Consider the following 23,659-nt stretch of genomic DNA (forward strand, 5'->3'; position numbering starts at 1 on the left):
TAGCCAATCAGAGCGCAGGAAGCATCCCCACTGTCTAGACACAAGGGCTTCTGCCATTGGCTGCTGAAATCACATGTCCTCTCTATATAAAGAGCGGTCATGTTCCCTCAGCGCCATTTTATGCATGTCACACTGCCGGTGATAGACGCTGCTCCTAATGAGAGATATTAGCTAGATAGATGGGCGCTTGTTTGGAAGTCAGATAGTGTAGATAACTCCTCTGCTGTGTACCTGTGAAATCGACCTTGCAGCACATTTTTATCTTTATTGTGCAATTACTGAGATTCAGACAGAATCAGCAGGGCCCGTGCCACAGAACAGCATTGTGCACTGCTTGTATTGTGCTGTATGCACCAAAATCTATTTTTTCACTTGCTAATGTGATAAAGCTAGCAAGCCCTTGGAGCCCACCTTTTGATTTTGTGGGGTTGAAATTCAGCTATATGCAGACTCAGCAGAGCACAACAAAACTTTTTTTTTCATTTGCTAATGTGACAGTGCAAGCCATAGTAGCCCACTTTGTCATTTTTTTGGTGGGTGAAATTCAGCTGTATGCACAGTAAAAAAAAATATTCCCATGGGTTGTAGTGAATATTCATGGTCTTTAATAGCGAGCACACAGACTGCAAAAGGGCAGCAGTAGCCGTGCTGTGGGTACAGTGTGTGCGCTGTTGATAGTGAATGGTCACTGCTTCCCACGCACAGTCCCGGTCTCCCCTCAGCTGCGCCTGCTCCCACTGTTATCAGCGGGATCGGCCATCGGATGATGGGAGGAGTAGTCTTCCGCGGTCCATTCTTTGTGCGGTTTTGCGGCGTTTTTGACTCATTGACTTGAATTGAGTCAGTCAAATATGCAGCAAACATCCGCAGCAAATCCGCAAATATATTTATATCTGAATTTTTTGTTGTGGATTTGACTGACTCAATTCAAGTCTATGGGTGAAAAACGCCGCAGAAACGCACAAAGAATTGACATGCTGCAGATTTTGCAGATTTAAACGCAATGACAATCCGGTCAAGAAAATTCCTGATCCTGTGCACAGCACTTCAGGATTGTCATTGCATTAGCTGGCACACGGATTACCTAGCGTTTTTGGTGCATTTCCGAGCGGAAAAAACGCAGCGAAAACACATCAAAAACGCACAGTGTGCACATTGCTTTTTAATGTTTCTACGATTTTAATTTGTATGTTTCCATATAAGTTTTTATTCACACTGGAAAACAGGTGCTGGATTATCACTAATTTAATAAATTCCATCCATTCCTTCCCAACTGTGATTTTCCATCCGAGCACTTCCCATGGATCTCACCAAGCACTGGCAGATGAGCTGAAAGCAATTTTTTCTATAGAGGAATGGCAGACATGGGTGTTGTCTACATAGAAAACCTCTCCTGAAGCCCATACACAAAAATGCCGGCCTACAATCTGCCAGGACACATGCGGAAACATATGAAGACTCCTGGGACTCTATACTCTGGGGTGATGAGACCAAGATAAATGTGTTTGGAACTGATGGCTTCAAAACTGTCTCAAAGGTGAGGAATACAATGAGAATCCATGGTGTCTACAGAGAAACCTGGTGGTGGCCGTGTCCTCATTTGGGGCTGCATGAGCGCTGCTGGTGTCGGGGAGCTACAGGTCATTGATGACATCATGAATTCACAGATGTTCTGCTTTGTTACGCCCACTTGTGGCGCAAGTGGATTTCTGGATCCACCGGGCCAACCCTGGAGGGGCGTAACTAAGCAGCTAATTTGGTGTTCACTGGAGCCTCTAGTGGTGAGGTCAGGCTTGTGCGGCAGGTAGCTGCCAAGTACAACTCCAGGGTGGTGTCTGGCAGTAGCTGCTGATCCAAGGGGTCAGCTTAGCTGACACTGATTACGGCTCCATTCAGACTCAGTAAATACAGTCCAGGAACACTGACACGGAGACTTAGGGGAATGTTCAGACACTGGACGCACTGTGACCAGGTGACTTCAGGAACAGGAATGGCCACACTAAGACCAGGGGAAAATGTTCAGGGCTCTGGCCGAACCAGGATCATTTGACAAGGGTTCAGGCACTGGCTGCTCCGGGACCAAGGGACGAGGGTACAGGCACCGGCCGCTCTGGAACCAGGCGATAAGTGTTCAGACACTGGCCACTCCAGAACCAGGGGATGAGGGTTCGGGCACTGGTCACTCCAGGATCAGGGGACGAGGGTACAGGCATTGATCTCTCCAGGACCAAGGAACGATGGTACAAGCACCGGCCACTCCAGGACCAGGGGACGAGGTTTTAGGCCCGGGCCACTCTAGGACCAGGGATTCGGGTACAGGACTCTGGCCACAGCGGGACCAGTGGTTTACGGACTCAGGACCCTGGTCACCCCAAGACCAGGGGACCTCACAAGTCACTAGCAGTACTCATTGCTAAGGGGAGAGTGAGTCTTTTATACAAGATGCCTCCCAGCTATTGGTTGGGAGCCATCCTGCAGGTGTACTACTTATGGTAAATGCATTTAGCATAAGGCACGCACTGCCCCTTAAGAACAGGGATACACGTGCATACTAGACAGCGCCAGGAGTTGCAACGCATTCACAGGAACAGAGGACAAGGAGAGCACCAGGAACCACGCCCACAGCCGCAGCGGTGAGAAAGCGTCTTTGAATGGAGGGAGAAGACACCATGCAAAGGCGTCGGCAGCAGCGTTACTCTATAGTGGAAGAAAAGATGCTGCCACCACTCCATGCCCTTGGTAGACCTGCACTTCTCCAACATGACAGTGATCCAAAACACACATCTAAGGCCACTGTTGCATTTCTGAAGAACAGGGTGACAGTGATTCAGTGGCCAAGTGTCTCCTGATCTGAACCCAACCAAACACCTATGGGGAATTCTGAAGAGACAAGTGGTCATCACTCCATCCAGCATCCAGGCTCTAAGAGAGCTCGTTATTGAAAGACAGAAAAAAGATAAATGTTGTATTATGTCACCAAGGCCTAGAAGACTTGGTGCTGTCCTTAAAAATCATGGAGGCCATACAAAATTCTAGATGTAGTAGCTTGTGATGTGTGGTGTTCTCATTTTTGCACCAACTAATTTGAGTAAAACTGAAGATTTTGTAATGAAACTTATATTATTACCCTTTCATGTTTTGATTACAAAAAAAAATGTTCTATGAAATTCAGTGTTGGCAAAATTTTAGAAATGTATTCAGTGAGATATTAAATAAAATCTTACTTATCAAAGGGGGTGTACTTATTTATGCTGAGCAATGTTTATTAAATTTATGAAACACAGTGAACATAATTACAATTTACTTTCCGTATGACTTCTCTGTTTTAAAAGATATGATTTACGTATAAATGTCCACATTGTGGACATGAATACGGCTTCTCTCCTGTGTGACTTCTCTCGTGGCTCACAAGACTTGATTTTTTTGTAAAGCATTTCTCACAGTGAACATGAATACGGCTTTTCTCCTGTGTGAATTCTGTGATGTATAAGAAGTTTTGATTTATTTCTAAAGCTTTTCCCACATTGCAAACAAGAAAACGGCTTCTCCCCGGTGTGAATTCTTTGATGTTCAACAAGATTTGATTTTTTTATAAAACATTTCCCACATTCTGAACATGAATACGGCTTCTCTCCTGTATGAATTCTCTGATGTCTAATAAGACTTCCTTTAACTGCGAAGCACTTCTCACATAGTGAACATGAATAGGACTTCTCTCCTGTGTGAGTTCTCTGATGAGTAACAAGTTGTGATTTATCGGCAAAGCACCTTCCACATTCTGAACATGAAAAAGGTTTTTCTCCTGTGTGAATTCTTTGATGTTTAACAAGCTCTGATTTACTTCCAAAACATTTCCCACATTCTGAACATGAAAATGGCTTCTCTCCTGTATGAATTCTCTTATGTGTTGCAAGATTTGATTTATATATAAAACATTTACCACATTCTGAACAGGAAAATGATTTTTCTCCTGTATGAATTTTCTCATGTGCAACAAGGTGTGATTTATATATAAAAGATTTCCCACATTCTGAACATGAATACGGCTTCTCTCCTGTATGACTTCTCTCATGTTGCACAAGAGTTGATTTTTTTGTAAAGCATTTTTCACAGAATGAACATGAATACAGCTTTTCTCCTGTGTGAGTTCTCTGATGTGTAACAAGCTGTGATTTATCGGCAAAGCATCTTCTACATTGTAAACATGAAAAAGGTTTTTCCCCTGTGTGAATTCTTTGATGTTTAACTAGCTCTGATTTACTTCCAAAACATTTCTCACATTCTGAACATGCAAATGGCTTCTCTCCTGTATGAATTCTCTCATGTGTGGCTAGATTTGATTTATATAAAAAAGATTTCCCACATTCTGAACATGAAAATGGGGTTTCTCCTGTGTGAATTCTCTCATGTGTAGCAAGGTGTGACTTATATATAAAAGATTTCCCACATTCTGAACATGAATACAGATTCTCTCCTGTGTGACTTCTCTCATGTTCCACAAGACTTGATTTTTTTGCAAAGCATTTCTCACAAAATGAACATGAATACGGTTTCTCCCCGGTGTGAATTCTCTGATGTTTATCAAGATCTGATTTATCTCTAAAGCATTTCTCACATTCTGAACATGAATATGGCTTCTTTCCAGTATGAATGCTCTGATGTCTACTAAGATGCCCTTTACCTGTGAAGGACTTCCCACATAGTGAACATGAATATGGCTTTTCTCCTGTGTGAATTTTCTGATGTGTAGTAAGATGCGCTTTATCTGTGAAAGACTTCCCACATAGTGGACATGAAAATGGCTTCTCTCCTGTGTGAATTCTCTGATGTCTAATAAGATTCCCTTCATCTGTAAAGCATTTCCCACATTCTGAACATGAATATGGATTCTCAACTGTGTGAGTTTTCTGATGTCTAATAAGACTCCTTTTATATGTAAAGCATTTCCCACATTCTGAACATGAATACGACTTCTCACCTGTATGACTTCTCTGATGTGTAATAAGACTTCCTTTATCTCTGTAGGATTTATCACATTCTGAACATGAAAATGGCTTTTCGCCTGTGTGAATTCTCTCATGTATAACATATTTAGATTTATATGTAAAACATTTCCCACATTCTGAACAGGAGTATGGCTTCTCTCCTTTGTGTTTTCTTTGTGTTAAGGAATCTGAGCTTTTAGTAAATTGCTTGTCACACTGAAGTATTTTATCCACTGTGTCACCTGGAATAGTGGTAACAATGTGAGATTGCTCAGGAGATGATTCCTCATGATCAGGAGGATTATAAGAAGGTGAAGTGCTGTGAAGTCCAGGAGGTGCAGGAAGGGTGATGAGGTTTTCTCCATTAGAGTGCTTCCTGATATCTTCTTTTTTACAATTTAGTGATAAACCGTTATTCTCACAAGGATTTCCTGTAAGGAGGAAAGAGATTAGATGTGATTTTTTTCTTCAACACAAAATGGATTTCTCAATGTATTTTATGGATCTCACAAACAAGACCCTCGTCAGTGCAAGCGCTTTCCAGACATTATGGGCACTATCCCCATTGGGGCTCACAATCTAAATCCCCTATAAGTATGTCTTTGGAGTGTGGGAGGAAACTGGAGAACCTGGAGGAAACCCACACAAACACGGGGAGAACATACAAACTCCTTGCAGATGTTGTCCTTGGTGGGATTTGAACCCGGGACCCCAGCGCTGTAAGGCTGCAGTGCTAACCACTGAGCCACCGTGCAGTGCTAACCACTGAGCCACCGTGCTTGCCATTATCAAAATATGAACCGACATCGCTGCCAGAAGAAAACACAATTATGCAGCGACACATAGAGAATAAGTGCAAATACAAAAAGTGAAAAACAAATATACAATGAAAAATGGGAATTAGTATAAAAAAAACATCCAAAAACCCCACCTAAGGAGAAACATACAGAGGAGAGATGCATACCTCTCTGGATTATTGAGTAGTGAAGCATTACCTCTCTGGATTATTGAGCAGTGAAGCATTACCTCTCTGCGCAGGTTCAGACCGTGGAACACACGAGCCCAAACTGTAACTCCAGAAGGCTTCTCTGGTGCACAGTCGTCTCATACGATCGCCGCCCCGGTTAGATGTAATAACTCCTTCTATACCCATAACACGTAAAGATGAAATCTGTCTATTATGTTGAGACATTAAATGTTTAGATGCCAGTCTGCAGTTTGTTGAGAGCATTCAGGCTGCGCTGACACACTGTTCCGGAATCCATGCGGGTTTCTTCTCAGTGATGACGTCTGTGGACGCGCCTAACCGTCTGATAAATCAGCACCGGTTTGTCACTATCAATGGAATGTAAGATGCACCGACATCGGCTCCGCAAAACCAGCAGAATTAGATGAAGAGACATCTGAAGATAGTAACAATAGTCCATCCAATTACATATAACCGGTGGAAGTGATAATAACATTTATATTAATTTTCAAATAAGTTTCATTTGAGGCATCGAATAATCGTAACTCAAAGCAAGCGAAAGCCCCTCAGGTCTCTAGATGTCAGACCAGAGCCATCAATCCATAGACCCCAGATCTTGTCACATTTACAGATAGCATCTCCTTTTAGGTATATGCCTTTTTCTAAATTTACTAGCCCGTTACCTTTATCATTCTGATATCATGGGCTCCTGATCTGCTATCAATTTTCTTGCCATATATAACATATGTGTCGCCGCAATTTTGCCGTACTCCTCAATAGTCAGATCTTCAACATATCCCAGTATACATACTAATGGTGAAAGCTCTACGTCAACTGAATAAACCCTGTTAATCATTGCTACAACACTCTTCCAGAAGGACACCAGGTTAGGACCGTTCCACATCATATGAAGCAGGTCTGCTATGGTAGTTTTGCATCTAGGACAGTGGGGACTTGAACGAAATCCGATGTTTAATAAGAATTGAGGTGTCCTGTATACCCGGTGTATCACATATATATGGGACAGTCTATGGGATTCACTTACAGACAATTGTGGGACTCTTTCCAGTAGATCTGACCAGTGATTTTCCTCTATGGTCCCATTACACTCTCCCATTTCTCTTTTGATCGCGTCGGCTGGTTTGTCAATATAATGTTATAAAAGTAATGAGATCAGTCCTGAGAATTGCGTAGATTTGCTATTCTCTGTATTATTGAGTTTCGGGGTACCCCTCCTTCCAGAACAATGCCTTCCCCCCGAGATGCGTGCCTAAATTGTAAGTATCTATAGAATTCAGAGGAGGTAACTCATATTCGTTTTGTAGCTGTGAGAATTCCTTAATCACATCACCTATCAGCACTTGATTAAGTCTGTTTAAACCCTTGGAGCTCCAGGAGTTAAATCCCACCAGTTGCTGTAGACTTGGAAGCCATGGAGTGTTCCATAATGAAGAAAATTTCGAAACACCTTCTATTCCTTGTAATTCTTTCACCGTCCCCCAAAGTTTGTGACATAACAGCATAGTCGGTATTTTGCCTCCAAGTGTCCAAACGTATGCGCCTCCAATACCTCATAGAGTTTATCTGATTGGAAATAATGCTGTAGCAACATACGCTGAGCTCCCCCTCCCCCAGGAGGGTCGTCCCATCCCCACATACGCTGAGCTCCCCCTCCCCCAGGGTCATCCTATCCCCACATATGCTGAGCTCCCCCTCCCCCAGGGTCGTCCCATCCCCACATATGCTGAGCTCCCCCTCCCCCATGGTCGTCCCATCTCCACATACGCTGAGCTCCCCCTCCCCCAGGGTCGTCCTATCCCCACATACGCTGAGCCCCCTTCCCCCAGGGTCGTCCCATCCCCACATACGCTGAGGTCCCCTCCCCCAGGGTGGTCCCATCCCCACATACGCTGAGGTCCCCTCCCCCAGGGTCGTCCCATCTCCACATACGCTGAGCTCCCCCTCCCCCAGGGTCGTCCCATCTCCACATACGCTGAGCTCCCCCTCCCCCAGGGTCGTCCCATCTCCACATACGCTGAGCTCCCCCGCCCCCAGGGTCGTCCTATCCCCACATACGCTAAGCCCCCCTCCCCCAGGGTCGTCCCATCTCCACATACGCTGAGCTCCCCCAGGGTCGTCCCATCCCCACATACGCTGAGGTCCCCTCCCCCAGGGTCGTCCCATCCCCTCATACGCTGAGCTCCCCCTCCCCCAGGGTCGTCCCATCTCCACATACGCTGAGCCCCCCCTCCCCCAGGGTCGTCCTATCCCCGAATATGTTGAAGCTGAGATGCCGAATAATATACCCATGGGTTAGGAACTGCAAGCCCTCCCATTGTTTAGTTTCTTTGCAATGTTTCCAGTGTAATTCTCAGAGTCTGTTTGCCCCATATTAATTTTCTAAACTCCTGACTGACTTTAAAGAAAAGCCTCTGATTTATCCATATTGGGGGGTTGTGTAGAACATACAGCAGTTGTGGCATCCGGATCAGTGTGACCAGGTTAGCACGGCCCACCACCGACAAAGGTAACTTAGACCAGGCGCCTAGTTTACCTCTAAATTTAATTAAGACTGGGTCAAGGTTCAACTTCTCATAATCATTTATTTTTGCCGATATATTGATGCCTAAATATTTAAACTCCGATACCACTTGTGAACCCGAGTTAATGTAGTGGGAAGCATTCTCATCTGTATTGTCCAATGGAAGTATGACTGATTTGCTCCAGTTTATCTTCAGACCGGAGTATTTTCCAAATGTTTCTATCGTTTCCATTGCTATAGAAAGGGACTCAGAGGTTTTAGCCAGAAATAATAAAGTGTCATCAGCGTATAACGCGACCTTCTCTTCACTGATCCCTCTACGAAACCCAACTATTCCTGGATGTTCCCTGATAACCGATGCCAGGGGTTCAATGGCCAGTGCAAAGAGCAGGGGGGACAATGGGCACCCCTGCCGCGTACCTCTACTCAGTCCAAAAGCCGGGGAGAGGTGTCCATTTACCTGTATTCTAGCCACCGGCTTACCAAACAGCAATTTAACCCATGAAATAAAACTACTGTATTTTACGGACTATAAGACGCACTTTTTTCCTCCAAAATTTTGGAGGAAAATAGGGGGTGCGTCTTATAGTCCGAATGTTGGGGGAGGGGGTATATATATACTGGGTGTGGGTGGAGCGGGGCACAGGAGCCAGCTGTCACCCACTGCAGCCCACACTGTCCCCGCTGCTAAAGAAAATGCGTGGGGAGCACTGAATATTCATGCTGCTTAATAGCGGCACTCAGTGTAGCCGCAGCGTGGCTCCTGCTGTTGGCGGAATCGCCTGTGCCCGCTGTTAAAGGGCATGAATATTCAACCTCTCTCCACGCCCATGGGCATGGGTGAATATTCATGCCCTTTAATAAGCGGGCACACGCGATAGCCCGGCAGCAGCAGGAGTCGCAGCGCGGCTACGCTGTGTGCCGGCTATGAAGGAGAGTGAAGTCACTGCTCCCCGCGCACACAGTCCCGACATGGGGAGCAGTGACTTCCGGCAGCTGATCTCTCCATGTGAGCCGCGCATGGTAGTGACCCCATGCGCAGCTCACATGGAGAGATCAGTGCAGGCAGACAGGACGCAGCGCTAGAGGAGAGAAGAAAGGTGAGTAGGAGTGTTTATTTTTTTATAAGCAGCCTCATGGGGATTAGGGGGACCATGCATACCAGGACAGGGATGAGGGGTGCCATGCATACCAGGACAGGGATGAGGGGTACCATGCATACCAGGATAGGGATGAGGGGTGCCATGCATACCAGGATTGGGGATGAGGGGTGCCATACATACCAGGATTGGGGATGAGGCGTGCCATGCATACCAGGATAAGGATGCGGGGTGGCATGCATACCAGGATTGAGGGGTGCCATGCATACCACGATGGAGGGGTGGCAGGCATACCAGGATGGGTGATGGGGACCACGTATAAAAGGAAGGGGGGGGCATATATACCAGGATGGGGAATATTGTCAGAATTGGGGGACATTACCCCTATACCAGTGTCAGCAGAAGACCCCCTCCCCCTTAAAAAAGCATCATGACCACATTTTTTGCTTTAATTTTTTTTATTTTTATTTTCCTCCTCTAAAATCTAGGTGCGTCTCATAGTCCGAAAAATACGGTATGTCCTATACCAAACTTTTCCAACACCGCCCATAAATATTCCCACTCAACAGAATCAAACGCCTTAGCGGCGTCCAGAGAACATACAGCCCTGTCCCCATCACCATACACCGGCAACTGAAGATTAAGAAACAATCTCCGGATATTAACAGCTGTGGATCTAGCCGGCATGAAGCCTGACTGGTCGGTATGAATTACTGTAGAAATAACTGTATTCAATCTAGACGCCAGAACCTTCGCAATGATTTTAAAGTCAGTTGACAATAAAGATATGGGTCTGTATGAGTCAGGGATTAAAGGGTCTTTACCTGGCTTAGGTATGACTACTATCACCGCATCTTGCATTGAATGGGGTAGGGTTTTACCCCCTCACCGTCTCCTTAAAGGTAGCCAGTAAGTGGGGAAGTAGAATATTATATTTTCTTATATATTTCTGTGGGAAGCCCGTCTAGTCCTGGCGATTTGTTATTAGCCATAGAGGCTACTGCCATTTGTACCTCCTCCAGCTGTAGTGGTCTGTTTAATAATTCTTCATCTTTACCGCTGAATGTCGGTAGTTTGTTTTCCCTCAAGTAAGATAAGATTTGTTCTCTATTAAATTGCAGTTTGGATGTATATAGATCTTTATAAAATTCTAGCAGAGTGTTTGAGATCTGGTCAGTCTGGTTTACTACCGCTCCTTCCCAGTCCTTCAGCACCAATAATAGACCTCCCCGTCTGGGCTCTTGCCATCACGGCCAATAAGTCTCCTGCCTTCTCCCCCTCCTCGATGAAGTGTGTCTGGGTAAAACATGCATTTGTTTTTAGCTTTTTTCCTAATATGTGTGGTGTATGCTTCTTGTGCCTCTCCCCACTCCATCAGGTCCTCTTTTACACGGTTAGTACAAATTTCTCTTCTGTAGATCTAACTCTATCCCGTAAAAACTCCCCAAACTGTTTTGTCTTAGTTTTGGATCAGTTAATGGCCTGTATTAAGACTCCTCGTAAGCCGCTTTCATGGCATCCCATAATGTGTTTGCGACACTCGTTTGTTGTTTTCCGTAAAATAATGTTTTAGGGTCGATGTGATCCGTGTAATATCTATAATTTGAAGCCAGAAGGGATTCATGGCCGATATAGTCAGAGAATCCAGCGGCCTGGGTAAAAAACAAAGTAGTCAGCGAGGGTGATGACCTGATAGCGTCTGGGCAGATATTCCACTGTTCTCACCAAGGGGGAAATAAGTTCTGTGCCCAATACCAGATCAATACGCCATAATGTTTTATGTGTCTTAGAATAGCAAGAAAACTGTCTAGTGTTAGGATATGTGAGACGCCATATGTCCACTAATGATAGTTCTGATAGTATTTCTCCAAACTTAGTTATGGGGCAGTTTTTGTAGCAGTATCTGATTTATGTCTATCCCAATATGGATGAACAACATTATTGAAACCTCCCATGCAAAGGACTGGAACTCCCGGTGTCTTATTCATTAGTGAAGCAATATTTTTCAGACTAATGTTGTTATATGGAGGAGGAACATAGACGGCCACAAGTAGAATTTCTTTTGTAAATATTTTTACAGTGGATCCCAACAAATCTGCCTTCTCCATCTATCTTGGAATCAATTAATTCAAAAGGGATAGTCCTATGTACTAGGATGCTGACCCCCCTAGAGTATGTGGAGAAGGTAGCGTGGAAGCTGTGGCCGATCCATGAGTATTTCATGCCCACAACACTGTTTTTCCCAAAGTGCGTTTGCTGCAGACACCACTGCAGGCAGATGATCCCGGATATGCTCCATGACCGCCGCTCTCTTTAAGGAATTCCCCAGACCTCTGACCCGGGCAGCTGTAAGGATGGCACCACAGCAGGCAGGTGATCCCGGATATACTCCATGACCGCCGCTCTCTTTAAGGAATCCCCCAGACCTCTGACCCGGGCAGCCTTAAGGATGGCACCACTGCAGGCAGGTGATCCCGGATATGCTCCATGACCGCCGCTCTCTTTAAGGAGTCCCCCAGACCTCTGACCCGGGCAGCTTTAAGGATGGCACCACAGCAGGCAGATGATCCCGGATATGCTCCATGACCGCCGCTCTCTTTAGGGAGTCCCCCAGACCTCTGACCCGGGCAGCCTTATGGATGGCACCACTGCAGGCAGGTGATCCCGGATATACTCCATGACCGCCGCTCTCTTTAAGGAGTCCCCCAGACCTCTGACCCGGGCAGCCTTAAGGATGGCACCACTGCAGGCAGAAGATCCCGGATATGCTCCATGACCGCCGCTCTCTTTAAGGAATTCCCCAGACCTCTGACCCGGGCAGCCTTAAGGATGGCACCACAGCAGGCAGGTGATCCCGGATATACTCCATGACCGCCGCTCTCTTTAAGGAATCCCCCAGACCTCTGACCCGGGCAGCCTTAAGGATGGCACCACTGCAGGCAGGTGATCCCGGATATGCTCCATGACCGCCGCTCTCTTTAAGGAGTCCCCCAGACCTCTGACCCGGGCAGCCTTAAGGATGGCACCACTGCAGGCAGGTGATCCCGGATATGCTCCATCACCGCCGCTCTCTTTAAGGAATTCCCCAGACCTCTGACCCGGGCAGCCTTAAGGATGGCACCACTGCAGGCAGGTGATCCCGGATATGCTCCATGACTGCCGCTCTCTTTAAGGAGTCCCCCAGACCTCTGACATTCCATGAAAGGAAATTTACTTTATCAGCCATTATATATAGTTATAAAGGATTGAAAAATACAGGTGACTTGTAAGGTATCTCGCCTTTCTACTCCCTTTTATAACCTTCTTTACAGTATTTCCACTTAGTCGGCTTGACCGCTAGTATTTGCAGAAGCAGACAACAAGTTATAGAAACAAAAAACCCCCAAACACATTTAAACAAGTAAACATTAATCCATCCGTTCAATCTGGATGAAGAAAGCCACCAGTCCATCCTGTAGCCGTATACAAGACAAGCGAATGAAGAAAGGCACCAGTCCATCCTGTAGCCGTATACAAGGCAAGCGAATGAAGAAAGGCACCAGTCCATCCTGTAGCCGTATACAAGGCAAGCGAATGAAGAAAGGCACCAGTCCATCCTGTAGCCGTATACAAGGCAAGCGAATGAAGAAAGGCACCAGTCCATCCTGTAGCCGTATACAAGGCAAGCGAATGAAGAAAGGCACCAGTCCATCCTGTAGCCATATACAAGGCAAGCGAATGAAGAAAGGCACCAGTCCATCCTGTAGCCGTACACAAGGCAAGCGAATGAAGAAAGGCACCAGTCCATCCTGTAGCCGTATACAAGGCAAGCGAATGAAGAAAGGCACCAGTCCATCCTGTAGCCGTATACAAGGCAAGCGAATGAAGAAAGGCACCAGTCCATCCTGTAGCCATATACAAGGCAAGCGAATGAAGAAAGCCACCAGTCCATCCTGTAGCCATATTCAAGGCAAGCGAATGAAGAAAGGCACCAGTCCATCCTGTAGCCGTATACAAGGCAAGCGAATGAAGAAAGGCACCAGTCCATCCTGTAGCCATATACAAGGCAAGCGAATGAAGAAAGTCACCAGTCCATCCTGTAGCCGTATACAAAGCAAGCGAATGAAGAAAGGCACCAGTCCATCCTGTAGCCATATACAAGGCAAGCAAACAATCAACCTAAAAGGAAAAGGGTTAAACACTTCCTGGGGGCCTGCAACATTTGGATATATCTCAGGATAGTTGTGTCCACTGGGCGGTGGGCTAGGCAGTAAAGTATATGACCCCAACAGTCAATCGGGAAACTCCGATCGTATATATCTTTAATTATCCAGGTTCAAAGTTACTGACTTTGATGGATCCTCTGCTCATTCAGATCAATCCAGCGGAGTGCGTCTTTCAGATGTTCAATAAAGAAAGTCTCTCCCAGAGCCGCCGCTCTAAGTTTCGCAGCGTAAATCATGGAGTATGAGGTTTGCAGACTACGCAGCCTTCAGTTTACATCAAGAAACTGCACCCTACGTTTTGAAACTTCAATGGAGTAATCTGGAAAAAAGGAAATTCTTTGGCCGTTAATAGAGATGCCCCCTTTATCACGGGCGGCCTTAAGGGTGGCATCTCTGTCTTTATAGTGCAGCAGCTTTATTAATACTGGACGTGGAGGGGCCCCTGGTGACAGTGGCCGGGTTGGCACCCTATGCGCCCTTTCCACAGCAAAGAAGGCAGACAGGCAATCAGCCCCAAACAAAGAACGTAACCATGTCTCAAAGTACTCATTCGGATTATTGATCACAGTTTTTTCAGGGACACCCATCACTCTTATATTATTTCGCCGGAGACTGTTCTCCAAATCATCAGTTTTAGGTAATAGGGTCATGATCTGCTGTCCATGTCTGTGACTGTCCTGTGATACCTGAGACTGTTTATCCTCCAGATCACTGGTTCTGCCCTCTGCTGCTGTAGTGCGGTCATTAACCTTTTGTAGCCCTTGCCTCATAAAACAAAGTTCCTCTTTAATCTCTCCCATCTGACTGTTAAGTGAGGCTAAAGCAGCTTCATACTGTGTTACAGCCACAAACACATCCTTTATCGTGGGCTCATTAATGTTCTGATCTGTATTATGGTGGGAAGCAGTGATTTCTGGCTGAGGCTGTGGGCACGGGAACTTGCAGAGACCTTATCAGCAGTGTTATTGAATTCCTCTGAGAGCGCAGAGAAAGGATTAGACACCTCAATGATTTGTGTCTATGCCTCATTGTCAGTGCAGGCTCCTGTGTCTGAAGCTCTAACAAATCCAGCCAGCCTCAGTGCTGTGCCTGCAGCCACTGACTTCCCTGTTCTGTTACCTGCTGCAGAGGAGCCTGCGCCATCTTGGGTGCCTCCATTCCCTCTTGCTGCTGCTCCCCGTCGTCTCGCTGCTGCTCCTCTGGCCATGATCGCTCCTCCTATGCACACCGGTAAGTGCTAGGACGTGTATAGAAGGGGTAATACCGCTTTTTATTAAGTTAGGGGACCAATGGATCCTCCGGCAGGCTAGTCATCCCAGGGGCTCTCCTAGCACACTTCCACTCACATGTTCGGCCAGGCCACGCCCCATGGATGTAATTTTTAAACATGGACTAATTAAACGCATGTTTTTACTTGGAGCTGGATACCACATCTTCTTTGGCTATTCATCACGCTTTGATCAGAACCTTCTCCCGTGCTCCAATCATGAACCACACAGGTGAGCTGGATTTACTTTATCTCTTATCAGTAATCATGTCCACAGTATGTCTACCAGCATGATAGGAAACCTTAGAAGACTGGAATAGCACTGAAGACACATTAACCACTTAAGGACCGAGCCACTTTGTATGTTAATGACCCGGCCTCATTTTACAATTCTGACCGGCGTCACTTTATGTGGTAATAACTCTGGAGCTTCCGCACATCCCAATGATTCTGAGACTGTGGTTTCCTGGCACATTGCACTTCATGTTAGTGGTAAATTTTGGTCGTTATTATTTGCATTTATTTATGAAAATATCAAAAATTGTACAAAAAAAAATTGAGAATTTTACAACATTGAATTTTTATGCCCTTAAACCAGATATTTATTAACTATTTTTGGTGGTAAAACTAACATTTACTACATGTCTACTTTACATCAGAGTCATTTTTAAATCATATTTTTTTTTTTTTGTTACGAAATTAGAGGGTTAGAAATTTATCAGCAGTTTCTCATTTTTACAAGAAAATTTACAAAACCTATTTTTTAGAGACCAAATCATGTTTGACTTTGAGGGACCTATGTGACAGAAAATACACAAAAGTGACACGATTTGAGAAACTACACCAAATTGCTCAAAACCACATTCAAGAAGTTTATTAACCCTTTAGGTGCTTTACAGGAATTAAAGCAATGTGGAACAAAAAAATGAAAAATAAATTTTTTCCCACAAAAATGTTGCTTTAGCCCCAAATTTTGCATTTTTAAAAGGATGAAAGGAGAAAATGCATCATACAATTTGATGTGCACTTTCTCCTGAGTACACCGATACCCCATATGTGGGGGAAAACCTACTGTTTGGGTGCATGGCAGGGCTTGGAAGGGAAGGAGCACCATTTGACTTTTGGAGTGTAAAATCGTCTAAATAGATAGCGGACGCCATGTCGCGTTTGCAGAGCCCCTGATGTGCCTAAACAGTGGAAACCCCCCACAACTGACCCCATTTTGGAAACTACAACGCTCAAGGAATTTATCTAAAGGTATGGTGAACATTTTGAAACCACAGGTGCTTCACAAAATTTTAAGAAATTGGACTGTGAAAATTAAAAATTATGTTTTTTCTCCAAAAATGTTGTTTTAGCCACGAATTTTTCATTTTCACAAAGAAATCATCCGGTGGTGCAGTGATCATATTGACTCCATATGTGTTTCACAAAATGTTATACCATTGAACGGTGAAGAACATAAATGACATATTTACCACTAAAATGTTGTTTTAGCCCCAGATTTTACATTATCACAAGGGGAAATGGGCAAACATGACCACATAATATGTTACACAATTTCTGCTGAACGGGGCAATACCCCATATGTGTCTGTACTGTACTGCTTAGCCACATGGTGAGACTCAGGAGGGAAGGAGCAATATTTGACTCTTGGAGAACAAATTTTCATAGAATAATTTGCAGACTCCATATACAGAGCCCCTAAGTGGCAGAAGAGCAGTATCCCCGCTCAAGTGACCCTATTTTGGAAATTATACCCCTTTAAGAATTTATCTACTATTGTAGTGATGAATTTGACTCCATGAATGTTTTCCAGAAACTATCAGCAATGAATGTTACCAAGTGAAAATGCAATTATGCCACTATAGTACCTAGTACATTGTAGTGACTGGTACATTGTAGTGACTGGTACATTGTAGTGCCCAGTACTTTGCAGCGCCCAGTACTTTGTAGTGCCCATTACATTACGCCCGGCTCGTGCTTCTGGAGTCACGCACCCTGGAAATTAAGTGGGCTCTTCTATCTACATAAATGACAAACATGTGGACGCTAACTGCGGTTTTGGCACACTGTGGGGCCCAGGAGGAGGGGGGTATTTGGATTTGGGAGCGCAGATTTTGCTGGATTTCTTTTAGTGGGAGCCACGTCACTTTTCCAAAGCCTTTGTTCTACCAGTAATGTGGACACCCCCTATATTACTGTTTACAGATGATGAACCTGAGTGGGGACTTATTTTTTGTGGGTTGAGTAGAAGCTTTTATTGGTGGAATTTTGGGGTACAGAACATTTTGGATCACATTTATCCTGTGCTCTACGCTGAGCACTTACATTGGGGTTTCAATCTAAATCTATAAAATAAGTGATTCAGGTGACACCGCCGAGGGATCCATTCATTATGAGGCAGCAGAGTTACTCTGGACACAGTCAGGCCTCTGTTCAGCCGTGTCCTTTTTTTCAAAAGTGCACAAAGCTGTGGCAGACCGCGCTTTTATGCACGCTTAAAAAAACGGACACTGCTGAATCACAGGTTACACAGCGTCCACAATGTCTCCATCTGCCTCATTATAGGGAATCTGTCTCAGAAGTTCTGTCTGAATCACAAGCTCAATCATTTATATGGCAGCACGGGACTTGTGTAAGAAAAATATGGAAGTAAAGGATGGAAGTAATATTAAAGCCAGTAATTATTATACACTGGACATTATTACACACCTGTGGAAACATCTACCGGAATCTCCTCCTTCACGTCACTCACACACGGCTGATCCCTCCTCGTCATCACTTCTTCTGTCTCATCCGTCACTTTATTCTTAGTCGGATCTTCCTCCTGATATATCAGATGTAACAATCAGCACAATACAAGAAACCACCAAAATCTGTGACATCTATGATCTCGATCAGAAATGTCCCCCCATATACAGATCCAGTACAGGGCTCAGCTCCATCTACCTGATGACTCTCCGGGATGTTGTGATTCTCCTCTGGACAGTCCTGGGAATACAGAGGACGGGGACATCTCTCTGGTGGATTTCTTTCCATGAGTCCATCTGTAGGAAACACAAAGTGACGGAATACATTGGGATGTAAAAGTTTGGGCACCCCTGGTCAAAATTCCTGTTATTGTGCACAGTTAAACAAGTTGAAGATGAAATGATCTCTAAAAGACCTAAAGTTAAAGATGACACATTTCCTTTGTATTTTAGGCAATAAATAAATAAATAATGCAAAAGTTTAGGCACCTTGCATGGTTAGTACCTAGAAGAGCCCCCTTTTGCAAGTATCACAGCCTTGACAAAGGCTGAATGCCGAAACGCGCGTCGGGGACGGCGCGCACGTGGGCAGTTATTCCAGGTAACTCTGATATAGAGGCATAGTTTCCTCTTGTGATTGATTATGGTTGATTCACATGTTTCATTAAGTCTCCATAAGTAATATATATATATTAGATATTTGTCACGCTAATGCCATTGTATGTGGTCATACATATTATGCCCACTATGTTCTTTATGGAGCTTCTTTCCCAACTGTGCACGCCATTTTAATATATTGTGTGTTCTTCATCTATGTACCTTCACCCCTATTTTGTAATCCTTTTAATATAATTTTTTCAATAAAATTTATATTATTTGATATGACATTTGTGATGGATCATCAATTTTGAGTTTCGACTCTTTCCCCCTCCCCAAGTATCACAGCCTGTAAACTGTTATGCACACGCCTGGACTGGCTGGCGTGTGCGTGATTAGTGATCCCACTGTACCATGAAAAGGGGAGTGCCTGGATGGGCGTGACTAAGTATCAACCCGATCAAGGTCGCACGGTGGCTCAGTCGACTCCATGCACCAGGGAGGAACCGAGCAGAGGGACCAGGTGCTACTCCTAGGTCAGACCCCGGACACGGCTATTGACCCACACCGGGGAATGCAGGAACAGGAAGGTTAGGCTGGCTCACAGACAGCTGGGTATTGGCAGGCACGACTGGTATACAAACAGGTGGGTACTGGCAAGCACGGGTGGTATGCAGACAGGGAGGTAGTAGCAGGTTGGAGCGCAGGCTGGATAGGGTCCAGTACAGACTGGGATTCAGGAACAGAACCACAGATGCGGTAGACTAGCAGAGTAAAGCGAAACTGCAGGTGCGGTGGCCAAGGCAGAGCAGAGCAAAACCGCCGCAGCGATGGACAAGGCAGAGCAGAGAGGAACCGCCGGAGTGGTGGGCAAGGCAGAACCGCTGGCGCGGTGAGCAAGCAGAGCGAAACCGCAGGTGCGGTGAACAAGGCAGAGCAGAGAGGAACCGCAGGAGCGGTGAGCAAGGCAGAGCAGAGAGGTACCGCTGGAGCGGTGAGCAAGCAGAGCTGGGCGAAACCACAGGTGCGGTGGACAAGACAGAACAGAGCGAAACCGCCGGAGCGGTGGACAAGGCAGAGCAGAGCGAAACCGCCGGAGCGGTGGACAAGGCAGAGCAGAGCGAAACCGCCGGAGAGGTGGACAAGGCAGAGCAGAGAGGAACCGCCGGAGCGGTGGACAAGGCAGAGCAGAGAGGAACCGCCGGAGCGGTGAGCAAGGCAGAGCAGAGAGGAACCGCTGGAGCGGTGAGCAAGGCAGAGCAGAGAGGAACCGCTGGAGAGGTGAGCAAGCAGAGCAGAGCGAAACCGCAGATGCGGTGGACAAGGCAGAGCAGAGCGAAACCGCCGGAGCGGTGGACAAGGCAGAGCAGAGAGGAACCGCCGGAGCGGTGAGCAAGGCAGAGCAGAGAGGAACCGCTGAAGCGATGAGCAAACAGAGCAGGGCGAAACCGCAGGTGCGGTGGACAAGGCAGAGCAGAGCAAAACCGCCGGTGCGGTGGACAAGGCAGAGCAGAGAGGAACCGCCGAAGCGGTGAGCAAGGCAGAGAGGACAGGGCTCTGTTCACATGGAACAAACTGGAACATACAGGAAGATGGTTAGAACACAGGAGGTAGGTACGGAGGAAGGGAAAAGGTACAAGCAGAACCAGATACACACAAAGTACTTACAATGAAGTAGCGAGTGGACTCTAAACTCACAAACAGAAGTACAGAGACAACGAGTTGGAGTTATGTGCAGGTTCAGACACTGCAGGAAAAGGGAAGGTACGGACATAGAGACAAACAGGTAACAGGCTAGGAGACAGTTCAGACAGGAACTGACACTGCAACGAGATACAGGAACAAGCCTGGGTATACAGCCCCCAGAAATGGTGGAAACAGACAAGAAATAACAGATAACAGGTCTAGGTATGCAGCCCCCAGAAATGGCGGAAACAGACAAGAGGTAGAACTGGACCTGGCAACTTCAGGGTCAAGGAGCACACTGAATGTTAGTGTTGCTCAGGCACCTCCTTCAGGTTGGAGTGGGTTTAAATATCCAGTGACTCACAGCAATAGGCTGGGGACGCATTAGGAGTGTGCCCACAGCAGCTATAAGAATCAGGAAGTAACTGGGCCGCCGCCCTAAGCAATCAGACCAGAGGCATGCACACAGCATGAACAGGAGCAAGGCTTGCAGACTGGACTGAAGGGTAAGATTGCGATCTTGCATAGTGGGAGGTGGTGCACTATGCAAGCACGTCGCCAGGGATGTTACATAAACCCTTTTTTGGCCAAATTCTTATTTGAGGGATTTTCACCCTTTCTTCCTTGGAGAATTCTACCAGTTCTGTGAGATTCCTGGGTTGTCTTGCATCCTCTACTATTTTGCAGTCTAGCCACAGATTTTCAAGATGTTCAGACCAGGGGACTGTGAGGGCCATTGTAAAACCTTCAGCTTGCGCCTTTTCAGATCATCTATTGTGGATTTTGATGTGTTTTTAGGATCATTATCCATTTGTAGAAGCCATCCTCTTCTCAGCTTCAGCTTTTTTATAGATGGTGTTATGTTTGGATCAAGAATTTGTTGAAATTTCATTGAATCCATTCTTCCCTCTACCCGTGAAATGTTCCCAGTGCCACTGACTGCAACAGAACCCCAAATGGGGTGAAAGTCTTTTGCAGCCAGGCGGGGGTTATGATTTGCCTCTCTAGCAATCCTACGAGCAGCTTTCACTGAAATTTTGCTTGGTCTTCCAGACCTTATATTGACCTCCACTGTACCTGGTAACTGCTATTTCTAAATTACATTTCTGAGGAAAGGGCAACTTGAAAACGCTTTGCTATCTTCTGATAGCCTTCTCCTGCTTGGCGGCCTCCACCATTTTCAGAGTGCTCGGCAGCTGCTTAGAAGAACCCATGGATGCTGGTTTTGGCACAAGGTTAGAGGAGGCTGGTTTTTATAAAGCTAAGAAATTTGCATCACCTGGTCTTTACTATCGATGATAGTGAACAAGCCATAACCCTAACAGGCTAATTAAGGTCTGAGACCTTGGTCGAAGTTATCTGAGCACACAAATCTCCAAGGGCGCCCAAACTTTTACATCAGCCCACTTTCCTTTTTGTAGTTTTTAAAATGTAAAAAAGGTCAATATGTCTTATTTTTTCCTAAAATACAAAGGAAATGTGTCATCTTTAACTTTAGGTCTTTTAGATCATTTAATCTTCAACTTGCTTAACTGTTCACAATAAGTCATTTTGACCAGGGGTGACCGAACTTTTACATGACACTGCAGATTGTGTCATGTGATGATGAGATGATGGGAGTAGTAGTAGGTGACCACAGAACAGACATGACAGTCTCCCCTCCTCACCCTGCTGATCGGCCCATATTGCGGTCGCCTCTTGTGCCCCATGTATAACCTCAACCTTAATATCAATCAGATCTTCACCCTAAAAAGTAAAATGTAAGATGAGCTCAAATCCCATCACTTCATGGTCAGATGTTGTGGGGACTTCAGTGTCATCTACCTGATGATCCTCCGGGATGTTGTGATTCTCCTCTGGACAGTCCTGGGGATACAGAGGACGGGGACATCTCTCTGGTGGATTTCTCCTCCTGGATTCATCTGTGGAGACACAGAGACTGAATACATGACCTGCCGTGTATCTGTCTATATATGAGACTCGTCTTTCAGAACCAGTAATTCTATGTTTATGTATCAGGGACTAAATTACTTTGTTGTGGTCCTCACCACCGGTACCGAGGTCCCAGCACATTGTGGACCTCAAGTATGAAGTGATAATCAGCAAGGCCAAAGCCTAATGCTCTCTGCTCTGCACTCGGAGGATGAAGACCCCGAGGAGAGGGACAGAGAAGATCAGGGCTGTGGATTCGGAGTCGTGGAGTCGAAGCCCATTTTGGTGGAGTTGGTATAAAATGGACCGACTCCTAAAATATATAATAAATTGGGTACAGTAATTCAATGCAGTTTGTGGGGAATATTTTTCATAAGAATTTGGGAATGTTATGAAATATCCTACAAATGTCTGTCGTATTCCTGATCTAAGGGTCTAGACTTTTAGCTGAGAATAATCTGTGCTACAGTAAATTTATCACTTAAACATGAGCCATGTATGAGGGAGTCGGTGTCATGGAAATTGAGGAGTCGGAGGTTTGGCTTGCCGACTCCACAGCCCTGGAGAATACCCTCGTCAGTCAGATGAAGGAGCCGTACTAAGAAACACAACTTCTCCAAGTTTCGTCTCCACCAGGGATGGAACCACAGAGGAGCTGGAGAAAGCTCCACATTTCCAACCATCGGTTCCTTTCCTAATTCGCCATTATGGAGATTGGGGGACGGATGGTTACCATTTACCAGTGATTGTTTTTTGAGAGCTCATGATGTCACTATGTGGATGTGGCCTCCCTCCTGGACAGGATCCTCTGGGATCACTAAGAGGAGAGAACCTGACATCCTCCTATTAAAAGACGAGTTACTGCGTTTTTATTCTTCTTTGAATAGAGAGAAATCTCAATATCCGCCTCGGTATAAACACTAAAATAGGCAGCAAGTGTGCGTAAAAGTCTGAATTTGTCTCTGAAGGAGGAAAAAAAGGGCACATGTACGGCTGACTGATGAAGTCACAGAACCCGGAAGGACGGTGTTGTGGGGAGCACCCGGTACGCAGCGGTTAGCACCCATCAATGTGTAGAAAGGACAACTAGAGAGCAGGCACCGGGGTCATGGGCGCTTACTGATGCACACGGGGAGCCAAGGAGAGATTGTCTGGTCAGACGCCACAGAAAAGCTCCATAATACATATTCTTCTGAACAAACATCCCTTTAAGGGAGACTTACACTTATTATTACCACCCTTGTGCAGCCCGATGTTCCTGCAGGGCCAACACCTGCGTCATCATCCCACTTATATCATTCTGATCAGACCCCATGAAGAGGAAGAGCGCACCACCTGACATTTTGCTATCGTTGAGCCCTTGAGGCGAGAACACCCCATCCCGCGCATTCTGATGTCATGTGATAACGCTCTTTAACCCATTGCTGATATCTGGTGTTCATGCATGGAGCAGGCCAGGTGCACGTATGTGGAGTGAGCTCCAATTGCTGCCATTTAACCACATTTAAAGGGAACCTGTTATATAAAACAAAGCTATTAACCTGCAGACTTCAGGCCAATCTACAGGTTAATAGCACTTTGAACCTGCTCGGTGCCCACATTTACAGCCACGCTGCCGGTAGGAA

At 45.7% G+C, this 23,659-nt stretch overlaps 1 pseudogene; it reads right to left on the minus strand.

Annotated features, from left to right (window-relative positions):
- Positions 1-3,293: 3,293 nt before the first annotated feature.
- Positions 3,294-21,844, minus strand: LOC141150361 (uncharacterized; annotated as a pseudogene).
- Positions 21,845-23,659: the final 1,815 nt, after the last annotated feature.

The sequence above is a fragment of the Phyllobates terribilis genome, unplaced genomic scaffold (genome assembly GCF_046119375.1).
Source record: "Phyllobates terribilis strain yellow unplaced genomic scaffold, ASM4611937v1 Scaffold_1__5_contigs__length_1240528914, whole genome shotgun sequence".
Lineage (NCBI taxonomy): Eukaryota > Metazoa > Chordata > Amphibia > Anura > Dendrobatidae > Phyllobates > Phyllobates terribilis.